The sequence below is a fragment of the Erpetoichthys calabaricus genome, chromosome 9 (assembly GCF_900747795.2).
Source record: "Erpetoichthys calabaricus chromosome 9, fErpCal1.3, whole genome shotgun sequence".
In the NCBI taxonomy this organism is placed as follows: domain Eukaryota; kingdom Metazoa; phylum Chordata; class Cladistia; order Polypteriformes; family Polypteridae; genus Erpetoichthys; species Erpetoichthys calabaricus.
In genome coordinates, this window is record NC_041402.2 from 31,999,507 (window position 1) to 32,026,568 (window position 27,062).

Sequence of the window (27,062 nt, forward strand, 5' to 3'; positions counted from 1 at the left end):
ATGGAGTACTGTCAGCACATTTCTGTACATATTGGAATCGATTTGATAAGTAAGAACTAAACCAAGCGAGCACGGTGCCTGTAAGCCCAACATCATTGTCTAACCTGTGCAGTAACATAGAATGGTCAATGGTGTCAAATGCTGCACTTAAGTCCAACAACATAATTACAGTGGAGTTTCCTTCATCAGAGGATATCAGAATGTTGTTTACAACCCGCGTTAGTGCCGTTTCTGTACTATGACCAGTGCGAAAACCAGACTGGAACTTCTCAAATAAATTGTAATGCATAAGGTGTGACTGAAGCTGACTGGCGACTACTTTTTCTAGTATTTTAGAGAGAAACAGCAGATTTAAAATAGGCCTATAATTATTTAGTATGTGTGGGTCTAGGTCTGACTTTTTAAGTAATGGTTTAATGACTGACACTTTTAGTATTTCAGGTACTGTGCCATGCAATAATGAACTACTGATAATGTTTAGAATAGGCGCTGCAAGAACATTCATTGCACCTTCTACTAGTTTTGTTGGCACTGGATCTAGGGAACAAGTAGTGGGCTTCATTTTAGAAATTAAAGTTAAGACTTCCTGCTCAGTTACAGGATTAAAGTTACTAAAGTGCAGAATGCAATGTGAGACAGGGTCTGCTAAGCTAGTATTTGGTTTGTACTGTGATGCTGAGATCTGGGATCTTATATTTTTAATTTTCTTATTGAAGAAGTTCATAAAATCTGTACTGCTAATATTTGTTGGTATTTTGCACTGTTGATCTGAATTTCCATTTGTTAGTTTAGCCACTGTTCTAAACAGTATCCGAGGATTTTTATTATTGCTATCTATTAATGTAGAATAATATTCTAAGCGAGCTTTAAAGAGGGCTTTTTTATATTTATTAACACTCTCTGTCCATGCAATTTGAAAGACATGTAGTTTTGTTGTTCTCCATCTGCGCTCCAGTTTTCGACACTCTAATTTAAGAGCTCGAGTGTTTTCATTAAACCAGGGAGAGTTTCTATGTGCTTTGATCACTTTTGTTTTAAGGGGAGCCACTGTGTCCAGAGCATCTCTCAAGGTCACATTATAATGTGAAGGTAGCAGATCTAAATGGTTTTCCACAATTACACTCGACTTACTCAAAGTATCTATAATTTTTGAAGCAGAGTTACAATCTAGATGTCGCACTGTCTTTGTTTTAATCTGGGAGTGTGTTGACAAGGGCAGGACTAAATCAAATGTAATTAAGCAGTGATCAGAAATAACTTCATTTAATGGAGTAATATTTAAATTTTGAATTTCAACTTTGTAAGTTATAATTAAATCTAATGTGTGGTTATGATTATGACTTGGACCTTTGACAATCTGACAAAATCCTACTGAATTTAACAAATAAGTAAAACATTTGCTAAAAGTGTCAGTTTCCACATCAATGTGTACATTAAAATCCCCCATCAGTACTACGTGATCATAAGTTATAGCCAAATCAGATAAAAGGTTGCTAAATTCAGTCATGAACAATGAATATGGCCCTGGTGGTCTGTAGACTAGCACTATAATTGTGTTGGAATCTGTTTTAATATTTAAAATGAATGCTTCAAAGGATGTAAAGTTGCCTAAATTCTTAGAAGTGATTTGCATTTTGTTACAATGAATTATTCCAAGTCCTCCTCCTCGACCAAAATCTTTAGACTTATGAAGGAACGAGTAGCCATCTGGTGACGCCTCAGCTAGGGGGACAGTGTCACATTTACTAAGCCAGGTTTCAGTGAGAAGACGCAGATCAGATTTTGTACTTAATATAATATCATTTACCAAAACAGCTTTAGTGCCCAGAGAGCGAATGTTCAATAAGCAGCATTTAAAACTGTATGCTTCTTTCTGAACTGGTGATATACTTTTTGTTTTAATTTGAAGTAAATTTCTATTACAGATGCCCCTGGTGGAGGGTCTAGTTTTATTCCTTGGTCTAATTATACACCTTATTTTTTGGTAATCAATTAATTTAAGGTTTGTATCAAGACTAAATTTACTGGATGCCCCACGACAAGGATTATGGGTAACAGCTTCAGGAAAGTAACAGGTGGGATAAACAACAGCCTGTGATTTAAGATCACATGACTGCGGCGGCCTGGATGGTGCTCTAATCAGTCAACCAGGCAGTTTTGCTGCCATATTTTGGGATAATACATAAGATCCCCTCCAGTTAGGATGAAGACCATCTCTTTTGAAAAATCCAGGCCTTTCCCAAAAATCATCCCAATTGTTCACAAACGCTATGCTTTTATTTGCACACCAGGTTTCTAGCCAGCAGTGAAGGGAATGCAATCTGCTATAAATCACATCCCCTCTATATAATCTTGGTAAGGGGCCAGATACAACTAAATTCCGACCTTTTCTTTCAGCTTTGATGCAAAGAGAAATGAAGTTCCTCTTTAATACCTCAGATTGCTGTGAATAAATATCATTAGTCCCGACATGCAGCAATAAGGTAGATACTTCATCGTCGGCGACACGGTCCAATGTGGCCTCTATGCCAGAAATCTTGGCCCCTGCAAGGCACTTAACATGAACTGCTGGTTTAACACAGTTTGGAATTCTAACATTCCGCACTATGGAATCAGCAATTATGAGCACTTTCTTATTCTCAGTTTCCACAGGCGCGCTGTGGAGTGCTGAGAATCTGTTCTGGGTCCGAATTGGTGACCTGGGTGCCAGGGGACTACATTTTGGATTCTTACTGTTACCCACTCGCCCTGTGGCTGAATTGGTGCTGCTGACTCCGGCCGCGCACTGACTACAGTGGGACCTGGAGAGACTGAAGCCGAATCAGAAGTAGCCGAATTGTCTAAATAAACCGAGTCGATCCAATTTTCAGTTTGCCTAATCGCTATCAGATTCCTAAGGCGGTTCTCCAATTCGCGTATTTTCCCGACCAACTCTAAATTAACTAAACACTTTTGGCAGGTGAAGCTGTCTACACTGTCAGCCGGAAAACCTGAACTGTACATGCGGCAGGACACACAACATATAAACGTGAGAGCAGATAGAACTTACGTTTAGTATTGATGTCATCTTCTCCATTTTTTGTAGTTACTTAAGTGCTTTCCGCTTCAGCTGAATCACTAAGAGACTGTCGGCTTTAAGTTTCCACCACCCGCTGAGCGATCGACTTTAATTTTTCACTGCTGGTTATTTCTACTAGTCAGCTGCCGGCTTTACTTCAGATGAACTTGCTTGGGTGTTTGCGAAGGGCTACGTGCCTGTGGAAGATGCCGCTGCTCTGTGCTTCCGCTTGATGGTCCGACCTAGTGCATGGGGACGGAACTTCTCCCAAGTTCCAGCTTCCGCTGTTCCATACATTATTTTATTTTTATAAGAAACAGAAACTTTATTCGTAAACAGCATAATAAAGCATAAAGAATAAAGCAGGAAAGACAGCTGCAGTACAGGCTTTTAAATGTTCGAAGCCCCGCACAAGATGCAGATCACGTGGCATGGCAGCAGCAGCAAGCCTGCAGCTGATCTAGCAAAGATGAGATAAAAAACTGTATTTGTTTCCCATTGAATCACTGTTTAAGAGGGGGTTTCAGAGGAGCAGCCACGTCCCCTTGGGGCTGCGTTCAGCATCTTCATAATATATATATATATATATATATATATATATATATATATATATATATATATATATATAATCCAACATCTGTCTGTCTATATGTCTGTATGCTTTTCATGAGAAAACTACTTAATGCATTTAGATTGTATTTTTTTCTATAATTTGCTTTAACATTCTGGTTGATTTTCCGACTTCTCTCATCGTGCTATGAATCACAGTTCGCTTGCAGGAGCGATATATTTGCGCTAATCTGAGACAGAGGCTGCAGCCAAGGGGAGGGGAAAGTGTAACGTCAGGAGTGGGGAGCCGGGCAGGGCCCTCCTCGGGTGGAGCCGCAGGAGACGACTAGTATATATATATAGTGTATATATGCACTCACTTACACACCTGTTATAAATTGTGAAAGATTCTTATAAGTTAACTAAACATTCCATAGTACTTGCAGCCAAAGACACATTTTGAGTCAACAGTCTAACTAATATGCACGTGATTGGAATGGGGGGGAGTGGGGCGTTCACAGTTCCTTGTGAAAAACCTACATGGACCGAGGGCAATACAGACTGACTGAACAAAAATCCTAAGCAATGAACAGAACAGATCTCATCCACTATGGTAGACGCTTTATGGAAGAACCAAGCAAGTGAATTTTTCTGGATATGGGTGTCTGTATGAATGAACCCCAAAACAGATTATCACCCTGTGCAAGGCTATTTCTGGCTTTGAGTCCTCAACTGGATTAAGTGCATATGGAATGATGGCCAGATGACTAAATGAATGCCACCATCCTGGTTGACTTTCCATCAGTTTTCCTGTAATCTTTTTCCCATAATTCCATCCCACATGTAAATGGAGGTTAAAAGAGATGCCCCTTCCCCTTTGATAGTTTGTCATCACATGATTTTACGTATATAGGGCCTTTCCATTGTGAGGACTGTCCCAAGGCACTGTACATAGGAAGTACAACTATTCCTGTATTTTCCACACCTGGAGGACTATGAGGTCAGGGCCACTAAGTGAGTCAATGGAGAGAACTCAACAAGCATCCCTGATGCTTTGTACCCGATCAGCATCTGGTGGTATCTCAAAAAGTTTTATTCCTTTTGGAAGAAAGCTGACAATCCAGTTTATTCTCTAATAGTTGCCTGCATGTTCCCAATAGTTATAGTGTGAGGCAGGATGGTGCCAAACTTTATTAACCATGCATCTCATAATAGAATGTTAACACGTAATACAGTGTACAGGCCTCTACAAAGTTACTTTAAAGTTTGACCACATAGGAAATGTTGCTTTCAAATGAATTTAGCTTGATGATATATCTTTAAGAGCAACACAAGAGCACAGTGACTTGTGCAGCTGCCTGAAGTCTCCAGAGTGACACAAGATATGAAGGTTTAGAAAACTGGGTGAATGGATATGTAACATGTAGATGGGCACCACAACCCAAGAACATGTGTGCCATGATCACTGGTGACTCCAAAATGGATAAGTGGTTCCTGAGATGGACTCGCAGATGTGGAGTAATGTATTGTTCTATGTGTCTTATGAAGTAAATGCTTCTGAGTGAAGGTAACTAGAAAGCCTGACAGTAATGTCAAGAGAAAGGAATTAGAAGCATTGCATTATGGTATAGTTTTCATTTTTTAAATTCTTAAAAGAGTTTCTGCTTTCTGTCCATCTGCAAGGTCAAATTGTACTTATTTTCCAGACTCTTTTGTAACTTGTATTGTAGGTTAGAAATGAATTCTTATCATGTATACAGTTTAGCACCCTTGTCTTTATCTTTTGCTATTATTAATCCCTACTTTGTGAAAATTTTTTCCATTAGTGTGTGTCAGCTCCAGACTCACCAATAAAACAGCTCCAGTTTCAAAGGAAGTGCAAATGTAGTTTCAAACAGACAAGGAAGAAAGGATATACAGGTAATTAAGTCATAAAGTGTCCCATTCTCGTCAGTTCTCCACCTCCACTTCTCACAGGGTGCTCTTCTTATCAATGATCAAATTCCTCAAACTCTGGGGGAAGGAAAAGTGGCTTACTTTCAGAGATAGCTTTCTTATGTTCAGTTATCACATAGATATTACAAATACACAGTACAATGAAACAATAGATAGATAGATAGATAGATAGATAGATAGATAGATAGATAGATAGATAGATAGATAGATAGATAGATAGATAGATAGATAGATAGATAGATAGATAGATAGCAAAGCAATGTCTCACAAAACAAATGTTATAAGGTATAGTCCTTAATTTCTCCTTTGCATATTTACATTTTCGAGCATTTTTTAATTGCCTATACAATATAATTTATTTAATAAATTATTTATCAATCTAATGATTCCCTCATGTTTATTACTCAACTAGCAAAATACCCGCGCTTCGCAGCGGAGAAGTAGTGTGTTAAAGAGGTTATGAAAAAGTAAAGGAAACATTTTAAAAATAACGTAACATGATTGTCAATGTAATTGTGTTGTCATTGTTATGAGTGTTGCTGTCATATATATATACATATACACATATACACACACATATACACACATATACAGATATATTATATATACATATACACATATATTTTTTATATATATTTTTTTTATATATATATATATATATATACACACATACATATACAGACATAGATGCACTTACAATAACATAGAAATCAATATAAACAACATTAACATCATTATCATATGAGAATATGAAGTAATATATAAGAAGCACATTTAATATAAATATAAATTATTAAACAGTAAAATCTTCTTGTATAATTTGCTACCGTGGCTTTTCGTTGGTCTGTCCAGGATTTTAAATCACCTGTAGCTTGCAAACCGTTTCACCTATTGACTTGAAATCTGGTACACATATAATACGTCACGTCTGCTATCCACTTTATGGGTGATGATTGTATTACTCTTTTTATGTTTATTTTGTTTTAGAATCAACTCCTATCTGCGCACACCAGGGCGGCCGTGGGCAGATGCGTATGGTGTATTCACTCCATGTTATCGTGCATTGCGCTGTCACTGGTATTTTGATAAAAGAATTTGAACAATATATAAGAAGCGTATAAATTATTAAACAGTAAAACATTAACATTTAAGAAGTAAAGTTACATTGAGTACTACTGCAGTGCCTTCGGGTATACCTCATTTTTTGTTTGCCCATTACATGCTTAAATGTATACATTTTTTGGTGTACCTACCCGAGAACACGCGACATATAACCGAGCGTGGGAGAAGCATGGATTTTAAACACGCGTTGAGTTCATCTGCTGGTCTCCCTCGTGGAATAACTGGTAATGTTTGACTAAAATGTACAGCGAGTAAAACGACATTACCTCCTTTTTTTTTTTTACGATCTGTGAGATCTTGCTTTTTTCGGTTCAAGGCTTCATAAGCTCTTTTATGTGCCATGGTGTACTTAATAAGTACTAATTATCCCAAACCATCATCTTTGAATGTTGCAAGACTTTCGCCTTGTATGTAGATCGGGGTAATTACATTCATTGCATTCCTAGTCTGAATCACAATCTGATTGTATGGGTGGTTACCTGGCACTGTAGGGTTGCCACCCGTCCTTTAAAATACGGAATCGTGCCGCGTTTGAGAATGAAATTGCGCGTCCCGTTTTGAATCAATACTGGACGGGATTTATCCCGTATTTTTTTTATCATTTTTTTTTTAAAGCAGCGTGTCATGCAAATCATCCCACACGCATTTTATGAAGATGCCTCCTTTCCTACTTTTGATTGGGTAATACTTGATGTCATCGTTAGTTTGATTGGTCTTTTTAACTGTCCAGTGAGGAGGGCGTGTCTTTTAAGTACAGTCTGCAAAGTGTTGGCACTGAGATGTGGCGTCAGCGCCATAGTTGAAGCCCCTAACGTTGCGGTCAGCAAGTCGGCTAACATCCTCCATGTGCCGTCTTTCAGTTGCGAGAAGCAGATCATAGAATGGTTGAAACTGTTGCCCTTAACGTTGCGCCACGGCGTGTGGTTCGTTTATACCTCGTGTCTTCTCATTAAACTTTTATCTCGCGAATATGTTATTGCAATCCGCAGCGGGAGCGTTTCTATAAACTTAATTTAAACTTACGTTTTACACCGTGCTTTGTTTCCCTTATGAACATGCTTGTATGCTTCACTCGCTCCGTTCTCAATTGTTTAATTAATTTTTTGCTGTTCGCTGTTTCCGGCTCTTCCTCCATTTCCCCCTACTTCATTCTTTTATCTCGCGAATATGTTATTGCAATCCTTAACGGGAGCGTTTCAATAAACTGATTGAAAATAGTTTTGCATTTACCTTTTTAGTAAAAGGCGAGCTTTTAAGCCTGAGAAATCACCCCGTAAATGCACACGTTTAATTGCACATGTGTTAATATGTATGGTTACACAGTATTAAAAGACAGTGAACAACGTCAGTTACCTTTGTTCCCGCGTTTGATAAAAGGTGAGCTTTTAAGCCTGAGAAATCACCCCGTAAATGCACACGTTTAATTGCACATGTGTTAATATGTATGCTTACACAGTATTAAAAGACAGTCAAAAATTAACGTCATTTACCTTCGTTCCCGCGTGTGACTCGTGCTGTAAATCTCTTCCTTGTTTGTAGTTCACGTGATTACGTAGGAGGCGTGATGACGCGATACGTGACTCCGCCTCCTCCATTACAGTGTATGGACAAAAAATATGTTCCAGTTATGACCATTACGCTTTGAATTTCGAAATGAAACCTGCCTAACTTTTGTAAGTAAGCTGTAAGGAATGAGCCTGCCAAATTTCAGCCTTCCACCTACACGGGAAGTTGGAGAATTAGTGATGAGTCAGTCAGTCAGTCAGTCAGTGAGTGAGTCAGTCAGTGAGGGCTTTGCCTTTTATTATTATAGATCTACATATACACATCTACATATATATACACACATACATAAACACACACATAAGACTTACTGACTGAAACGGGCTTTCATTGACAATCATGTTACGTTATTTTTAAAATGTTTCCTTTTTTTTTCATAACCTGTTTAACACACTACTTCTCCGCTGCGAAGCGCGGGTATTTTGCAAGTATATATATATATATATATATATATATATATATATATATATATATATATATACATATACACACATACATGCAGTTTTAATAACACAGAAATCAATATAAACATTAACATCATTATATGAGAATATGAAGTAATATATAAGAAGCACATTTCATATAAATATAAATTATTAAACAGTAAAATCTTCTTCTGTAATTTGCTTCCGTGGCAATTTGTGTGTCTGTCCAGGATTTTAAATGACCTGTACCTCGCAAACCGTTTCACCTATACACTTCAAATGTGGTACACATATAGTACGTCACGTCTACTATCTTTTTATGTTTATTTTATTTTATTGTAGAATCAACTCCTATCTGCGCACAGCAGGGCAGCCGTGGGCGGATGCGTATGGTGTATTCACTCCATGTTATCGTGCATTGCGCTGTCAGTGGTATTTTGATAAAAGAATTTGAACAACATATAAGAAGCGTATAAATTATTAAACAGTAAAACATTAACATTTAAGAAGTAAAGTTACATTAAGTACTACTGCAGTGCCTTCGGGTATACCTCATTTTTTGTTTGCCCATTACATGCTTAAATGTATACATTTTTTGGTGCACCTACCCGAGAACACGCGACATATAACCGACCGTGGGAGAAGCATGGATTTTAAACACGCGTTGAGTTGATCTGCTGGTCTCCCTCGTGGAATAACTGGTAATGTTTGACTAAAATCTACAGCGAGTAAAACGACATTACCTCCTATTTTTTTTTTTTACGATCTGTGAGATCTTGCTTTTTTCGGTTCAAGGCTTCATAAGCTCTTTTATGTTGTATGGTGTACTTATCCCAAACCATCATCTTTGAATGTTGCAAGACTTTCGCCTTGTATGTAGATCGGGGTAATTACATTCATTGCATTCCTAGTCTGAATCACAATGTGATTGTATGGGTGGTTACCTGGCACTGTAGGGTTGCCACCCGTCCTTTAAAATACGGAATGGTGCCGCGTTTGAGAATGAAATTGCGCGTCCCGTTTTGAATCAATACTGGACGGGATTTATCCCGTATTTTTTTTATAATTTTTTTTTTAAAGCAGCGTCTCATGCAAATCATCCCACACGCATTTTATGAAGATGCCTCCTTTCCTACTTTTGATTGGGTAATACTTGATGTCATCGTTAGTTTGATTGGTGTTTTTAACTGTCCAGTGAGGAGGGCGTGTCTTTTAAGTACAGTCTGCAAAGTGTTGGCACTGCGATGTGGCGTCAGCGCCATAGCTGAAGCCCCTAACGTTGCGGTCAGCAAGTCGGCTAACATCCGCCATGTGCCGTCTTTCAGTTGCGAGAAGCAGATCATAGAATGGTTGAAACTGTTGCCCCTAACGTTGCGCCACGGCGTGTGGTTCGTTTATACCTCGTGTCTTCTTATTAAAGTTTTATCTCGCGAATATGTTATTGCAATCCGCAGTGGGAGCGTTTCTATAAACTTAATTTAAACTTACGTTTTACACCGTGCTTTGTTTCCCTTATGAACATGCTTGTATGCTTAAGTCGCTCCGTTCTCAATTGTTTAATTAATTTTTTGCTGTTCGCTGTTTGCGGCTCTTCCTCCATTTCCCCCTACTTCGTTCTTTTCTCTCGCGAATATGTTATTGCAATCCTTAACGGGAGCGTTTCAATAAACTGATTGAAAATAGTTTTGCATTTACCTTTTTAGTAAAAGGCGAGCTTTTAAGCCTGAGAAATCACCCCGTAAATGCACACGTTTAATTGCACATGTGTTAATATGTATGGCTACACAGTATTAAAAGACAGTGAACAACGTCAGTTACCTTTGTTCCCGCGTTTGATAAAAGGTGAGCTTTTAAGCCTGAGAAATCACCCCGTAAATGCACACGTTTAATTGCACATGTGTTAATATGTATGCTTACACAGTATTAAAAGACAGTCAAAAATTAACGTCATTTACCTTCGTTCCCGCGTGTGACTCGTACTGTAAATCTCTTCCTTGTTTTTAGTTCACGTGATTACGTAGGAGGTGTGATGACGCGATACCTGACTCCGCCTCCTCCATTACAGTGTATGGACAAAAAATATGTTCCAGTTATGACCATTACGCTTTGAATTTCGAAATGAAACCTGCCTAACTTTTGTAAGTAAGCTGTAAGGAATGAGCCTGCCAAATTTCAGCCTTCCACCTACACGGGAAGTTGGAGAATTAGTGATGAGTCAGTCAGTCAGTCAGTGAGTGAGTGAGTCAGTCAGTGAGGGCTTTGCCTTTTATTATTATAGATAAAGCCCATCCAGATTTTGTTCATGCCTTGTTAGTAATAATAATAATAATAACTGGACATTTTATTGCTTTGCACCCTCCTCCACCGCAATCTGTCATTTATGGGGGAAGAGCGAAAGCTTTAGGTATGTCATACATTTTGATCTCCGGATTTCATCAGATCTCAATATTTTAGGATCCCCTGATACAGAAAACATTGATATCTCCATGATGTGTATGTATCTGTTTGCGTGTCACAGTTTCTAGAGCTGGACAGAAAAATCCCAAACTTGAAACTTAAGCCTGTTAGGAGATAACGATGTGCTGATTAGTTTTTGAGCCAAATCGTCCAATCGAAAGAGGCACTCTAGAGGAACCTTCAAATACCGTAATTCTGTAATTAATTAGGAATTCTTCTGATCAATTGCTATCGTAATGACCCATTTTATGATCAGAAAAGATAAACATTTATCACAGCGATAAATAAATACTGAAATTTTATAAAATAGTTTGGGTGACTTGGTTCATAAGACACAAAGCTTACTGGTGCTCATGTCTAAATTTTATATATAGCACTTTCCTGAATCTTCCAGAAAGGCCTACATACTGAATTGAATGAAGCAGGCACACATAATAAACAAATACAAACTTTTAAGATTATCATTGTAGCATATTGGAATAAGAGTTTATGAGTGGCACACATGGGTTTTACTTTTCAGAATATGTTTGAGACAAAATCACAAGCTAGTAGTCTTACTGAGTGGTTCATCCAAACCTCCTAGCTGCAGATAAATTTACCCAGATACAGTAAGCAGAGCTTTTCACTAAAGCTCATATCCCTCAAAGTCTGTATGGCTTAGTCAACCCACTAGGCCAGTTTGCATTTGGAAGCTCTTCCTCCTTCACCAAACAAGTAAATATTTTCAGATGGCCCACACATTGCATTAGTGAATCTTTCGTACCCCACAAGACTAAGCTTAAAACCTAATTGGTTTTAATGCATGCTGCCTTCTGTCTTTTTATTGCTAGGTTCTACGGTTTTCTTTCTTTCTTTCTTTTATTTATTTATTTGTTTGTTTATTTATTTATTATTTGTGAATGTTTCTGGATCCATTTCTGATCTTTTACTGTCTTCACCTATTCCACCAACACTAGATAGTCTTGTTGACCACCATAACTCAGCCTTTCATTCAGCATTAGATAAAACAGCTACTTTAAAACATAAGGAGGTTTACTTTAAACGTTCAGCTCCTTGGTATAACTCAGAATTGCGATCTATGAAAGCAGCTGGCCGACGCCTTGAGAGAATGTCACGTAAGACTGGCCTCACCGTGCACATCCAGGCTCTCTGACCACCAAAGAGCTTACAGAGAAGCACTAACTGCTGCCATGAACACCCATTATAGCAGAATAATAGAAAGTGGCCACGATAACCCAAGGGTTTTGTTTTCTGTAGTTAATAAACTAATTGAACCTGCATCTGGCCCAACTACCTCTTCTACTGAAGTCTGTGAGGAATTCCTCCACTTTTTCCTTAACAAAATGAATAATCTAAATAATTCAACTAACATAAATACATCATCTGTTTATATCTCTCCCTGTTTTCCCACTCCATCCAGCTCCTGCTCTAAGTTCTCACCAGTCACATCTGCGTTTGTTAATAACCTGCTTTGTAAGATGAGGCCGACTACTTGTGTACTGGACCCCATCCCCACCACACTACTTAAATCCTGCCTTCATGCCATAATCCCGACTGTTACAACAATAATAAACTCATCCCTTGACACTGGCTCTGTGCTGCTCACTTTTAAAATCGCTTCTGTAACCCCAATGTTAAAAAAGTCTGGTCTTGATGCTGACAATCTTAACAATTTCCGGCCTATTTCCCACTTACCTTTCCTGTCAAAAGTTCTTGAGCGTGTTGTAGCTTCCCAACTCACCAATTACTTAACCTCTAATAACTTGATGGAACCCTTTCAGTCTGGATTCAGGGCGCGGCACAGCTGTGAAACTGCTCTGCTACGGGTAACCAATGATTTGCTTATGGCAGCAGACTCTGGACAAACTAGCATATTAATTCTATTAGACCTCAGTGCAGCATTTGACACGATCAGACATGAAATCCTACTGTCCAGAATGGAGAACATGCTGGGTATCTCTGGCACTGCCCACCAGTGGTTCAAGTCCTATCTGACTGATAGGCAAGAGTTTGTTAGTCTTGGCAACAGCAGATCCAGCTCAGCGCCAGTCACACAAGTAGTTCCTCGGGGCTCTGTCCTCGGCCCTCTTCTCTTCTGTATTTATATGCTTCCCCTTGGTCATATTATCCGTAGCTATGGACTGGGTTATCATTTTTATGCAGATGATACTCAACTCTACTTCAATGTTAAAAGTGAAACTTCATCAGAGCTTTCTCAGCTCACAACCTGCCTCAAAGAAATTAATATCTGGATGGAGCAGAACTCTTTAAAATTAAACTGCAACAAAACTGACCTCCTGCAAATTGGGACTAAAGTGCAACTTAATAAAATGAGCTCCTTCCCAGTCCATCTCGGCAGTGATCTCATCAGACCTGCCTCTACTGCAAAAAAACTTGGTATAATTTTTGATTCCTCCTTTTCTTATTCCGCCCACATAAATCACATTAAGAAACTTTCTTACTTTCACCTCCGTAACATATCCCGTGTTCGCTCCTTCCTTTCCTTTTCTAATGCTGAGAAAATTGTTCATGCTTTTATCACATCACGCATCGATTATTGTAGCTCCCTACTAGCAAGTGCCACTTCTAATCTTATATCACAGCTCCAGCTTATTCAAAACTCGGCTGCAAGAGTCCTTACTCGAACCAGCATCAGCGAGCACATCACACCCATCCTGCTCCGTCTTCACTGGCTCCCTGTGTCTTACAGAATTGAATATAAAATCCTACTAATAACCTACAAAGCCTTAAATGACCTCGCGCCAAACTACATCAGTGACCTTCTCCATTTCTATGTGCCTGCCCGCCCACTAAGGTCCTCGGATTCTGTCAATCTTGTTGTACCCCTCACTAATCTACACTCCATGGGTGACAGGGCCTTCAGCTGTATAGCGCCCAGACTCTGGAATGACCTACCGAAATTAATCAGGTCAGCTGACTCCATGAATTCTTTTAAAAAACAACTCAAAACTCATCTGTTCAGGAAGGCCTTTAGCTCTACTTGACTTTATTACCCTTCTCTCAGTTTACTTCTCTGTCAAGATGCTCATGTAACCTGTATGTGTGTGTGTGCGAGACCATCAATTATGTTGTCTGTTAGGCTTTTTTTTCTCTGAATTTACTTGTCTTAATCTTCTTTATTTATTTATCTGGTTTAGTACAATGCTATATACTGTATACCCTGCTGTTCTATCTTAAACTCTGTGAAGTACCTTGAGCATGGGAAAGGCGCTATATAAATAAAAAAATGTATTAATGTTTTAGATTGATAGATAGATTTTGAAAGGAACTATATAATAGATAGATAGATAGATAGATAGATAGATAGATAGATAGATAGATAGATAGATAGATAGATAGATAGATAGATAGATAGATAGATAGATAGATAGATAGATAGATGACAAGACAAAACCTTTTATTCTGCTGGAATCCCGGTACTTCCAGGCAGGTGGCACAAGTACATTGAGAAGGGTGGTGACCCCACTGAGAAATGACATTATCAGATTTGTTAAGGTTCATTCCATTTTCTGATAAATCTCATTTTCTAACTTTAGCTTGACACCTCCTCATAGAATAATTTAAAATGTATAATTTTGCAATGTTTTTCCCTACGTGTACCTTCAGCGCCTTTTCTCTGCATTCGCTTGTGTGTGTGAACGCCTCTTCACCGGTGTTCCCCTCTCGGGCATATTCATGTAAAGTCTTCTTCTCAGAAACTGTCATTATTTTCGAGGTGTCTTTCTCACCTCCTGTCCTGTTTTCTACTTTCTGTCTTTGAGGGTGACTCTCTCAGCGTGGCTCATATGCCTTCACTCCTCCTCGTGTGTCTCACACTCACACTTTCTCTGTCATCATGTCACCAAAGCCATACTGACCAATCAGATTGCTCTGAGAGAATGGGCATACATATTTTAGTATTTTATTATACTAGGTGGCTTTGCCCCCTGCTCAGTTCGCTCGCCAACCCCTTTCACCTCCCGCCAATGCTATGCACCATTGTGAAGAGGGGGGCTGGACGCACCCCAAGGAGACACGGTCGCTCCCCCGAAACCCCTCTTAAACTGTGATACAATGGGAAACAAATACATTTTTTTTTTTTACCTCCTCTTTGCTCGATCATCTGCTGGCTTGCTGCTGCTGCCATGCCGTGTGATCTGCATGTCGTGCAGCGCTTTGAACATTTAAAAGCCTGTACAGCATTTGCCCTTTTGTCTCACTGCCTTGTCTCTCTTGTCCCTCAGACATCCTCAAACACTACTCAATCTCTTTCACTGAGTAATATTTTCTGTTTGTTTGCGCTAATGCTATCTTTACTCTCATTTTTTTGAGACTTTTAAATTTTCCTACTTTCATTACCTCTAACCTGTTCTACATGTATATCACGGGACTTGCTTCCAAAGGTTGTAAGTATGACGTGACGTGAAAGTGTCTCTCTGTCTCTCTTCCAAAGATCACGTCGCAGGCAAAAGGTCTTGTATAATTGCAGATTTTTTTTTATAACAGAGAGATAGTAGATACATACTGTAGATAATAATAATAATGTTCACTTTTTGTAAATAATTATAACACAATTGAACAAATTGCGAAAATAAAATAATTTAATAATTTACTGTGGTTAAAATTGTATGTGGGGATAATATGACTCCTTGTGACCTGGGCAGCCTGGCACAGCTGAGGATGATAGACAGACAGTGTATACAGTATGCAACTCTACTACTACTATTATTAATAATCATTTATTAAATTTATATAGCACTTTTTCAAACTCCATCAGCTCAGAACACTGACAAAGGTGAATGAAAGAAAGCTGCTGGCACTTCTAGTCCCGTCTCCACAGCCATGAAAACAACAAACCAGCCCAGAGACAGAGAAAATGCAAAGTGTGAAATACATGCAGAACTTCATTTATTTAAAGCAGCTCTGAATGACTGATTCCGAGCCTCATAACGGCAGCAGCCCATCAATGCAATATTAACAGATGCCATCAGCGTTTTTTCTGTCTTACACTATTTCATTCGGAAAACTTATAAATGCAAATGGATGATAATGATTAACTTTCAGTGATGAGGGGGATTAAATGTAGCTTGTAAAAAAATAACTTGTTCCATTTGTTTTCAGCCATAGCAGAACATTTATTAAAAAAGAGAATTTGCCTCAGAAGCCGTTGCATTTACTTAAACACGCTCCAATGCCTTTTTCAGATCTAAGCTTTTGAGACATTAACATTTATCCATCCATCCATTTTCCAACCCGCTGAATCCAAACACAGGGTCATGGGGGTCTGCTGGAGCCAATCCCAGCCAACACAGGGCACAAGGCAGGAACCAATCCCGGGCAGGGTGCCAACCCACCGCAGACATTAACATTTAACAATGATAAAAATATGTAAGCAGTAGATGAATTCAGACATCAATACACAACTCACATGTCCATCGTTTTTCAGTATTGTCATTTTTTTTATTATTAAGCATAAAAAGTGAATCAAAAACCACATTTTCAAGCCTACCCTGTCAATATTAGTGGCAACATGGAGGGTGAGAGCCCATCATTGGAGTATCAAATGCAATGCACAAGCCAGCTGTGGTTGGAGTGCCAGTCCATCACAGGGCACACACACTCACTCACACTCACGCACACACACACACACACACACAGGCACTCACATTCTGATGATTTAGAGTTACTCATTAGCCTAACTTGCACTTTTTCCCATGCAGACACAGAGAGAACATGCAGGCTCCACACAAACAGTTCCAGACCAAGAAGTGCACTCAGCAGGGGTCACACTGAAGCATTGCCCGCTGTGTCAGCATGCCATCCCATGAACTGAGTAACTGTTTCCATATTTTCCTTTTGGAAATATTGAGATGTGGTGTAGCTCAAGGAGCTCAAGTTAAAGGAACGCTACTTGAATGTGGTGTAGCGGCTCCACAGCTCACGTCAAAAAGGCCACTTTTTAAAATAAATAATCGCCGCACTCACGGCTTAGGGAGGGGGAGTGGTATGTGTGGACGGAGCGGTTCCCGCGTGATTCGTGATGCGGACGGTCCTCACTTAAGTGCACAGGTGAGGAGTTGTCCACATCCGTAATTGGTGCTGGGAGCTGCTAATTGCCACATCTGATCCATGTCCCCATAATAAACAGAAGTGCGAGGCAGCTAGGAGGGAAGAAAAGGAAAAGACGAATGGAGGTTACAGGAGAAGAAGGCTGGAAGCAGGTAGAGGAAAGCCGGTGCAGGAGAGCAAGAGCGAGCAGCTGAGCAGTGAGCCTGGGTGTTTGGCCAGGCATCCTGGGAGCAGTCGATTGTGGTTGCTCCCGCTGATCATGTAATGAGGAGCGGGAGTGACTAGAAGGAGGATGGCTCGCCGCGTAAGGCCAAGAATTCATCAGGAGTCGAGACTTGGGACGTGAAAGCCCCAGTGTGAACGCCCTGGTCGCTGGGGAGCCCAAGTCATGGTTTGGTGAAGCCTACCAGAGCCAGGGATCGGCAAGGTGAACAGACCAGGAGGAGAAGGCAGAAAGCAGATCAGCTGCGGGTAGCCTGAAAGGGAGAAGCAGGGGAGTCACCAGTAAAAGAAAGGCACCGGGATTTGTTTAAAAGGATAACTTCCAGCCATTGTTTTAACCTCGTTGTTTTTTTTAAAGGATTGTTTTTTCTAATGGATTTTAATCTCCACCTTTCACTTGTTTTATTGGACTATTTATTTATTTAATGACGTATATTTAAAGTACTGTACTATTTATTTGAACACTGTTTTGTTTGTTGATTTTATATAAAAGCACTTTTGCACTTTTTGCACCATCCCCTTGCTTCGTTATGCCTCACTGTCTAGCTCATCGGTGACATTACTGACGGTGTCGGGTTCAGAGCTCCCAGAAGCTGAATGGGAGCATGGAGAAGAACCAGCATCGTCACAGTGATCACTAACTTTATAAGCAAAGCTGGCAGATAATTAGCAGATAATTTGGAATCCATTAAATTATTACAGAAGGACTTGGACAGCATATAGGCTTGAGCAGATTTGTGGCAGATGAAATTTAATGTCATTAAATATAAAGTATCAGCAAGCCTGCAGCTGATCTAGCAAAGAGGAGATAAAAAACTGTACAGGGTGGTCTGGATCTAACTATGCAATTATTGCATTGCATTGCATTACAAGTTGCATAGTTAGATCTGGACCACCCTATACTTGTTTCCCATTGAATCACTGTTTAAGAGGGGGTTTCAGAGGAGCACCCACGTCCCCTCGGGGCTGCATTCAGCGTCTTCACTATATATATATATATATATATATATATATATATATATATATTTATATACAGTATATAAAATCCAATGTCTGTCCGACTTTCACAAGAGAACTACTTAACGGATTTAGATCAGGTTTTTTTTTTATAATTTGCTCGAACATTCTGGTTGATTTTTCAACTTCTCTCATCGCACTTGGTATCATAGTTCGCTTGCAGCAGAGATTTATTTGCGCTAATCTGAGACAGAGGCTGTGGGCCAGTGGGTGGGGGAAGCGGCCAGGACCCTCCTCACTCACGCGGCAGCCTCCGTCCAAGTTGGTCTGATGTGGCATTGGCAAGAGGGTTTTAATCCCTCGCATTCCTCTAATTACGACGGACGTGCCCTTTCAATTCAAGAGATTACAGCTCCTGGTGAAGCTTTGCTTTGCAATGTCAATTAACAAGGCCCAGGGACAGACACTCAGGTTGGCAGGGGTTCATCTTAGCTCACCATGTTTCTCACATGATCAGCTTAACGTCGCTTTCTCCCGGGTTAGTTCTCCAAGAAACCTATATGTCCTCTCCCCTGATGGCAAAACCAAAAATGCTGTATATCAATTGGCCTGTGGATACGAAAGCTATGAATATAAATTCTTCTCAATACAAATTACATTTTTTAAAATTTTTTTATTGATTTTTAAAGTTTGTTCTATTTCACTACTATGTGTGCGGAGCCGCAGGCGACAGCTAGTAGGAAATAAAAATGTTAGGACTGAATACACAACAGGAGGTCTGAAAATCAAAAGTACACCTTATGAGAAGAATTTAGGAGTCGTAGTGGACTTCTCACTATCAACTTCCAGACAGTGTTCATCAGCCATTAAGAAGGCTAACAGAATGTCAGGTTATATAGCGCCTTGATGTGTGGAGTACGTCACAGGAGGTTCTGCTCAACCTTTATAACACACTGGTGAGGCCTCATCTGGAGTACTGGGTGCAGGTTTGGTCTCCACGCTACAAAAAGGACATAGCAGCACTAGAAAAAGCCCAGAGAAGAGCGACCAGGGTGATTCCAGGGCCACAGGGGGTGAATTATGAAGAAAGATTGAAAGAGCTGAGCCTTTACAGTTTAAGATAAAGAAGATTAAGAGGTGACATGATTGAAGTGATTAAAATTATGAAGGGAATTAGTCCAGTGGATCAAGACTGTTATTTTAAAATGAGTTCATCAAGAATACGAGGACACAGTTGGAAATTTGTTAAGGGTAAATTTCAAACAAACATTAGTAAGTTTTTCTTTATACAGAGAACCACAGACACTTGGAATAAGCTGCCAAGTAGTGTGGTAGACAGGAGGACTTTAGGGGCTTTGACAACTCAATTTGATGTTTTTTTAGATGAATTAAGTGGATAGGACTGGTGAGCTTTGTTGGGCTGAATGGCCTGTTCTCGTCTAGAGTGTTCTAATGATCTAATGTGCCACAAAATTCATGACTTCATTTAGTCTGCCATTCACTGCTTTATTAACAAGATGGAGAATTTCAAGGGGTGCACCCACATCACACATTTATCAATGTAATTGAATATTGTGAGGAGTGGTACACCATTCACACAAGAAGGACAGACTTTGTGTGGCTCTTTATTAATAGGAAGGAATCGTATTTACAGTATATACAGTAAATTGGAAGTATGATCCTGAGAGGTGCGACACCGTTAACAGATCAATAATCAGGAATCAGGCTTATTCTTATGGACATCATATCTATTTACAGGTTACTGGATTATGAGAGAAGCTGAACCAATGGAATCTGGACAAACAGAAAGGAGAAGGGCTCTGCGCCTGTCACTGCTCTGTTAGGAGGACGACACATTTTCATTTTATAGTTTCATTATCAAAACAGAGGATTATGAAGGAGGTTAAACCAGTCAGATCTTAATAATCATTGTGAGGGTGTGGGAAGCCACCCAGTCACACCTTCATATGCAGGAAGGGGGATTATGAGGGACAAAGCACCAGTTTGGACGGTGGGTTTTAAAGGGTGCGACATTACTCCCAAATGGACAAGAATTACAGGGGGCTGTGAGGGAGGCCGCTCCATTCACAGTTTCAGTAAACAAGAAGGAGGATTTGAGGTTAGTTACTGTATGTAAGTACATTTACAGTTCAATTTACATTTATTTGCAGGTGCGTTTATCCAAAGTGACTTATAAAAGAGGTCAACATAATCAAGTAAACATCATACGGGGGTACTGTTTGGGAACAAATGTGACTGGACAAGAGCACAAAAAACATTCACAAGTGAAGAGTTCAGAACAAAATGCAATAGCGTTGCAATGCCTAAATAATAAAACTTAACAGCTAACATGGAGGTGGGCAGCTCATTCTACCAGCGATTAGCTAGTCTAGATTGAGATTTGATGCCACGCAGAGATGACATCACTTGATTCCATTCATCAGCAGTCTTGAGAGGACAAGAAGGAGCACAGGAACTCAAAATTGTCACCATATACATACGTGCTGACCCTCTGAATGACTACTCTGTTGGCAAGCATCAAGGATTTGAACTTAATGTGTGGTTCTACAGGAAGCCAATGTATTGATGTGAAAAGAGGAGAGACATACAGCATGTCCACCTCAGCTGATTGAACACCAGATATGCAGTTTGGTGACATACACTGGTGCTCCTGCCAGCACAGAGTTGCAGTAGTCCAGTCATGACAAGACCAAAGCCTGGACCAGGAGTTGTGCTGCATGCTCTGTCAGATACGGATGTTGTACCGAGTGAGAGACCGTTGCACTAAGGTCAGTGAAGGACAGCTGGTCATCGATGGCCACCCCAAGGATGTGCACTGATAATATTCCAAACTGAACAGAGAAGGGGTGGGGGGCTGAATAGATTGAGATAACACGGAGATCAGGGTTTGCCTGGTTGAGCAGGAGATGGTGCTTCTTCATCCAGTGAGACATGCGGAGATTTGAGCTGATACCAAGTACGGCTACGTATCATCAGCATAGCACTGAAATGAGAAACCATGGGACAGGATGATGGGTGCTAGTGAGGAGGTGGGCAGAGAGAAGTAGAGAGGGCCCAGCACTTATCGTTGAGGCACCCCTGTGCTTGCCTGGTGCACCCTTGACATCTCTGCATACCAGGACACACAGCAGGAACTGCCCATGTGCTAGGAGTCAAACCACCTGAGGGCATGACCAGTAATGCCAAGATCAGAGATGGTAGCAAGGAGAATCTGATAGTCGACTGTGCTGAAAGCAGAGGAAAGACCTAGAAGTGTTGGTATCTCTATGTGTCAACAACACTACAAATAAAAGGAAATTATAAATACAATCAATTCATGATCAGTCCAGAACAAAACCAGGAACCATTGAAGTTCTGTATATCAGATGGTTTATTTAATGTTTCATTAATCACCTTTGAGTTTTTAAATTCTGGGTCATCAGACACCACCATCTCACCACCAAAACATCACATTAGGTTATTAGGTTAATCTTCCCTAAGATGGGGGGAGCAGTGTTACACTTTTCTACATTTTACTGTTATGAAATAAGGATAAAGGCAAATTCTTATTGGAAATTAAATTGAATGCAATTTAGCAACAGCTCGATTGCCTTCCTCAGGTCAGTCGCTGCTTGGTTTATTTGGGAGAACAGAAAATCCATTTGAAGCCAAGAATGGGATGAGTAGAGACGAGGAGCCAACTACAGTCAATTATATGTGTGAACTCCTTCAGCGCGCAGTCATCGTGCATTCGGCCTACAAAATTAATTCAAAATTTCCAGATGGCTGACTAGCTGGATGTGAAGGAAATAACAAAAAAAAACAACGGAGCAATTGAATTTTTTTTTGTTCAGTACATCCTGTGAGCATAATCATACACATTTATGTTTTACCAGTATTCTGACTCCACAAGCAATTAACAATATCGACATAATGCTTTAAAGCACTTGGCCACATTTTAATTATCTGCATTATTAGACGAGTGACAGCGTGGACATGTTCGACAAGGCACCACTCGTTTGCTCGAGCCGGCTGAACAAGAAATGGAGTGAGTCAGGGGTGAGTGCTGGCAGCTCTTCAAATATTTTCCTTTTGTGCTGAAATGCCCTGAAAAGTAGCACTTAATCAGAAAGCAGAATGAGATGCCTGTCGCGTTGGGTCAGCCTGCTTCCGTTAGCCACTCTTCATTTGAAAGGTCTAAATGCGGTGAAGAGGAGCGTTTAGAAATTGGTTCTCTAGAGAGATGTTCTGGTTCTCTTTCAGTGATAAAATAAGTGGAATTTCCTTTCACACTGCATGGATTAAGACTGACAAAGACTATTTGATGTCTATTATTATGAGTTGTTTTTAAACAGGTTTGAAAGAATTAACATGGTACAGCATTAACATCATCCATCCATCCATCCATCCATTATCCAACTCGCTATATCCTACAGGGTCACGGGGGTCTGCTGGAGCCAATCCTAGTCAACACAGGGCGCAAGGCAGGAAACAAACCCCAGGCAGGGTGCCAGCCCTCCTCAGGACACACACACACACACACACACACACACACACACACACACACCAAGCACACACTAGGGACAATTTAGAATTGCCAATGCACCTAACCTGCATGTCTTTGGACTGTGGGAGGAAACCTGAGCAGCCAGAGGAAACCCACGCAGACACGGGGAGAACATGCAAACTCCACACAGGGAGGACCAAGGAAGTGAACCTGGGTCTCCTAACTGCAAGGCAGCAGCGCTACTACTGCGCCACCGTGCATTAACATCATCACAGTATTTAATACAATTCAGGATATGAGGTAGAAACAGCCATTATGGGGTCTACTCACACTCAGAATCAACATCCATTTTCCTAATCCATTTATTCAGGGCAGGGTTATGTGGCACCTATCCCAGCATTCATTGGGTGCAGGGTGAACACACACACACAGGCCATTTTAGCAACACCAATGGTTGTGCACCTTCCTTGTTCATTCTATGGTTTAAGTTCTTGACACATCCGTAAGTCCAAGTGTCCATGTATGAGTGTTTATTGTGAGGTTTTTGAGACCCTAAAACTCCCCCAGCTGTGCAGTGTGCCTACACTCTATCAGCACAGGCAGGGATTGCTTGTTCATGGCCGAGGCAACCGCAGGGTTCCTAGCCTCACCGCGTGACACACCGGTCAGCCGATGGTTGATATGGAGATCAGTCTGGGAACTAACATGGCACCGCTACTGCTTATTTGCTGTGTCTGTGTGTATTAAAGCGGTATCTCCTGTTTGAATAAAGACCCTTGACTGTGTCTGTTTTGATGAAAAGTAAAGTTGGTTTTCCTGAAGCCTGTGGGCTCAGCGTCTTCTCTGGAAAGGTGCAATGCGGACTGTAACCAGTAGAGGGCACCACTGACCCCTCAATTCCAGACACAGTTCTAGATTCGAATAAAAGTTCTTTTATTAATCACAATGCCTAGAATAGTTAAGGTCCAAATACTGCCATCAAGTATAACAAGTCACCCTTTCCTTCTATTTCCCCTCCTCCGGGTGAGTTTTGCCCTCTGACACTCGGCTCACATGGGTATGGCAGAGTGGTTCCTTTTTTACAAGATCCCGGAGTACTTCTGGTGCCAGAGCATAGCCTGTAGGAAGCACTTCCAGATCACGGGGACACTCCCTTAGTAGGAAGAACTTCTCTCTGCAGTGCCCTTTGCCAGCTCCCTAGGGAATCCAACAGGGTTGGCCTTCAAACTACTGGTCCTATGATATCCTGTGGATGTCCAAACTGGGACCGGATCAGAGAAGCACTACCACCTTCCATTTTACCCCGAATGCCCCAACCGAGATAGGAATTGTTAGCCATCCTGGCCAGGTTGCTTCTCCCAATCATTATGGCCCCCAGGCCGGGTAAGGGTTCACTTTCAATCTTTGGTGGGATGTCAGTCCATCCACTCCAGTCCATTACTTGTGGTGACGTGATAAACCCATCCATCCATCCATCCATTTTCCAACCCGCTGAATCCGAACAGGGTCACGGGGGTCTGCTGGAGCCAATCCCAGCCAACACAGGGCACAAGGCAGGAAACAATCCTGGGCAGGGTGCCAACCCACCGCAGGACACACACAAACACACCCACACACCAAGCACACACTAGGGCCAATTTAGAATCGCCAATCCACCTAACCTGCATGTCTTTGGACTGTGGGAGGAAACCGGAGCCCCCGGAGGAAACCCACGCAGACACGGGGAGAATATGCAAACTCCACGCAGGGTGGACCCGGGAAGCGAACCCAGGTCCCCAGATCTCCCAACTGCGAGGCAGCAGCGCTACCCACTGCGCCACCGTGCCGCCCGTGATAAACCCATATTTATTTTTATACTATTCCTGCTTCATATCTGTGATATTTTATAACACAGATTGTTTAGTAGTGTGTGACAGAATTGGGGATTACTGGAGCAGACCCTGTGCCCAGAAAACCCCCAAAATAGCCCAGTACGGAGTGGGAAGGATAAACTATTACTCAAAAATAAGACATACAATGGAAGGAACAAAACATTAAAGGAAGCACATTTAACAAAGATATTATTTAATCAGAATAAACGCAGGCAAGCTACAGTGCCTTGCATGTTCATTCCCACCTCCTGGCCTTCTCTTTCCTCAACATAACAGACATAATGGACTCTACTTCCTCCTCACCAGGGGCCTCATGTATAAATGGTGCGTACGCACAAAGATGTTGCGTACTCCCATTTCCACGCTCACATAGCGATGTATAAAACCTAAACTTGGCGTAAAGCCACACACATTTTGCTTGGTGTAAGCAAATTCTCCACTTGGTTTTGTAAACTGGTGGCACCCAGCATCAAAGCAATGCTTTTGCTGCAGTGTGGTTTTCCTTTCTTCTTTAGATCCACATCCCTAACACAGGTTTATCATATACACTGAAATTAACCTCATATTTTTTATTAGTTTAAGGCATCTGATTGTAATTAACCTGTAACAATATAATGGTCCACGGAATGGCCAAAATATTCCAAGACTAGACTATTTATCCCACTATATTTGAGTGTGCAATCTGATCAGAAAGAGAATTATCAGTTTACAGCATCAAGCATATGCTGCCTCAGCCATGCTGTCTATTGAACTGTTCTCATATGGCAAACGCTTCAGAGCCTTTCCTGTACGGACCTCGCGGTTCAGAAACAGTTTCATCCCAAGAACTCTAAACGCACTCAATCAGTCTATCAAGTGCTCCTTGTAAAACTGTTTGTACTTATTAGTGCAATCACCTCACTGTAAACTTGCACTACAGTTATAATATTGCAAAACCTGAGACACTTTATAAAGCGCATATTTACATATGTTTATTACATTATACAGATAAAATGTTAACATCATTTAAATAATCTATTTGTTAATAATTAAACATGTGAGGACACAGTGTCACAGCGCTAGCAAGGAGCTGGTGCCCCGTTCAGGGATTGTTCCTGCCTCGCGCTGCATTCTTGCTGGGATTGGTGCAACACTGGAAGGATAGAACAATTTAACATGTACTACGAAGATATTTCAATGTTCCTTAAAAGTTTTGAAGAATCGCCGTTCTAAGCTTACAGATGGCTTAATGTCTATTACAGAGCTGATTGTGTGGTGATTGGTTACTTGGAGAAAGAAAAGTAAGAACAGGAATTGGAGGTTAGCACATTTTGAGAGAGACAGTACTGCTGCAATAAATTATTTCATCGAAGGTCGCGCACAGCACAGCAAGCATCTTGCGGGAAGCAGGAACAATCTGTGGACGAGGCGCCTGCTCATCACTATCACTGCGCCACCGTGTTCCCATTTAATAACATGCTTTAACTCCTATCATCATGAAAATGATATCAAGTATACATCTCAGTATTTTAATTATTCAGAGAGCTATAATATCACGAATGTAATGGATTCTGTGTCCTGTTGTTTAAGAAGCACGTAGTGAATCACACACATAGAGCACATAGAAGAACACATACAGAACAAAGCATTTAACATGCTACTATAGTTACGATGGTATTTGAGAAACTAGTAAATTAAACGATTTAAAGATGAAGTTTATAACGTTCTGCTTTAATGTCAAAATAAACCACGTGATTAAAGTGGAAATTTTGAGAATAAGGTTGACATTAAAAGCTTTTTTCTCACTGTGTCCCTAATTTTTTTTTCTTTTCCCTGTACCCTAATAGGCTTTCATACGACACTCAGATGGTAGGTTACGACTCACCTTTTCATGGCGACTTTGATATCTGACATCTTTTTTACTGTGCGACTTTGTGAACTTGAGCTTTCGAGTTTCTCCGACACACTATGTCACTCGATCAACTTCCTTTTGTTATTCGTACCACTGTTTAAACCAACAAATAGTATGTTTTTCTTTGCCTCCACTTGATATTCGCTGAAATTCTTCTATTTTCCCTGTGCTTTTGCCATTGCCTTTTCACAGAACGCTGAGCTTAAGGGCTATTTATATTGATTTGCATATTCAAAGAGGCATAATTCTAGGAGGAGTTCGGGAGGGGCAGCAGGTGCGTGCACGTGCGTTACTTTTCACGCTGACCAGGATTTATGGAGCGGAAGAATGTGGAAGTTGGTGAATGCACAGATTTATGCATCTGGATTTTTTTTGTGCGTATGCACATTTCTGCTTTTGTCCTTACGCCATGTTT